Source organism: Salvelinus alpinus, chromosome 22 (genome assembly GCF_045679555.1).
Source record: "Salvelinus alpinus chromosome 22, SLU_Salpinus.1, whole genome shotgun sequence".
NCBI lineage: Eukaryota > Metazoa > Chordata > Actinopteri > Salmoniformes > Salmonidae > Salvelinus > Salvelinus alpinus.
Genome location: NC_092107.1, coordinates 38,622,343 through 38,624,684, shown reverse-complemented (window position 1 = coordinate 38,624,684; position 2,342 = coordinate 38,622,343).

Genomic DNA, 2,342 nt, shown 5'->3' with positions numbered 1-2,342 from the left:
ACAATATGTTGTATATATGTTATTTACAGTTTGGAATGTATTTAGATCCCTTGACTTTTTCCACATTTTGTTACGTTACAGCCTTATTTCTAATATGGATTAAATAGCTTTTTTCCCTCGTCAATCTACACACAATACCCCATAATGACAAAGCAAAAAAAGGTTTGAAACCAATTACACCCTTGAGTCTTCTTGGGTATGATGCTACAAGCTTGGGACACTTGTACATTTCTCCCATTATTCTCTGCAGATCCTCTCAAGCTCTATCAGTTTAGATAGGAAGCGTTGCTGCACAGCTATTTTCAGGTCTCTCCAGAGATGTTCAATCGGGTTCAAGTCAGGGCTCTGGCTGGGCCACTCAAGGACATTCAGAGACTTGTCCTGAAGCGACTCCTGCGTTGTCTTGGCTGTGTGCTTAGGGTTATTGTCCTTCGCCCCAGTCTGTCCTGAGCACTCTGGAGCAGGTTTTCCTCAATGATCTCTCTGTACTTTGCCCCGTTCATCTTTCCCTCAATCCTGACTAGTCTCCCAGTCCCTACCACTGAAAACATCCCCACAGCTTGATAATTACCACCACCATTCTTCACCGTAGCGATGGTACCAGGTTTCCTCTAAACGTGACGCTTGGCATTCAGGCAAAGGAGTTCAATCTTGGTTTAGGTGCCTTTTGGCAAACACCAAGCGGGCTGTCATGTGCCTTTTACTGAGGAGTTTTTTCCCGTCTGGTCACTTTGCTATAAAGGCCTAATTGGTGGAGTGCTGCAGGGATGGTTGTCCTTCTGGAAGTTGCTCCCATCTCCACAGAGGAACTCTGGAACTCTGTCAGAGTGACCATCGGGTTCTTGGGCACCTCCCCGACCAAGGCCCTTCTCCCCGGATTGCTGTCCTGGCAGCAGGAAGACTTGGTGGTTCCAGACTTCTTCAAATGAATAATGATGGAGGCCACTGTGTTCTTTGTGATCTTCAATGCTGCTGATATGTTTTGGTACCCTTCCCCAGATCTGTGCCTCGGCACAATCCTGTCTATGAGCTCTATGGACATGTCCTTCAACCTCATGGCTTGATTTTTGCTCTGACATGCACTGTCAACTGTGGGACCTTATATAGACAAATGTGTGCCTTTCCAAATCATGTCCACTCAATTTAATTTGCCACAGGTGGACTCCAATTAAGATGTAGAAACATCTCAAGGATGATCAATGGAAACAAGATGCACCTGAGCTCAATTTTGAGTCTCATAGCAAAGGGTATGAATACTTTCGTAAATATGTTTTTTCTGTTTTTTCTGTTTAATAAATTAGCAACATTTGTAAAAACGTGTTTTCACTTTGCCATTATGGGGTGGGTATTTTGTGTAGATTGATGAGGATTTTACATTTTTTAATACATTGTAGAATAAAGCTGTAACGTAACAAAATGTGGATAAAGGGAAGGGGTCTGAATACTTTCTGGATGCTGTGTGTGTGTGTGTGCTCTCTGTGTGTGGGTTTGTGTGTGTGTGTGTGTGTGTGTGTGTGTGTGTGTGTGTGTGTGTGTGTGTGTGTGTGCTCTCTGTGTGTGGGTTTGTGTGTGTGTGTGTGTGTGTGTGTGTGTGTGTGTGTGTGTGCGTGTGCGAGTGTGAGTGTGTGTGTGCTCTCTGTGTGTGTGTGCTCTCTGTGTGTGGGTTTGTGTGTGTGTGTGTGCGTGTGTGTGTGTGTGTGTGTGTGTGTGTGTGTGTGTGTGTGTGTGTGTGTGTGTGTGTGTGTGTGTGTGTGTGTGTGTGCTAACAGTAATTGAGCGTTGTTGGTAGTGAGTACCCTCTGCCACCCCAGCCCTGTAGTGAGTACCCTCTGCCACCCCAGCCCTGTAGTGAGTACCCTCTTCCACCCCAGCCCTGTAGTGAGTACCCTCTGCCACCCCAGCCCTGTATTGAGTACCCCCTGCCACCCCAGCCCTGTAGTGAGTACCCTCTGCCACCCCAGCCCTGTAGTGAGTACCCTCTGCCACCCCAGCCCTGTAGTGAGTACCCTCTGCCACCCCAGCCCTGTAGTGAGTACCCCCTGCCATCCCAGCCCTGTAGTGAGTACCCTCTGCCACCCCAGCCCTGTAGTGAGTACCCTCTGCCACCCTTGCCCTGTAGTGAGTACCCTCTGCCACCCCAGCCCTGTAGTGAGTACCCTCTTCCACCCCAGCCCTGTAGTGAGTACCCTCTGCCACCCCAGCCCTGTATTGAGTACCCCCTGCCACCCCAGCCCTGTAGTGAGTACCCTCTGCCACCCCAGCCCTGTAGTGAGTACCCTCTGCCACCCCAGCCCTGTAGTGAGTACCCCCTGCCACCCCAGCCCTGTAGTGAGTACCCTCTG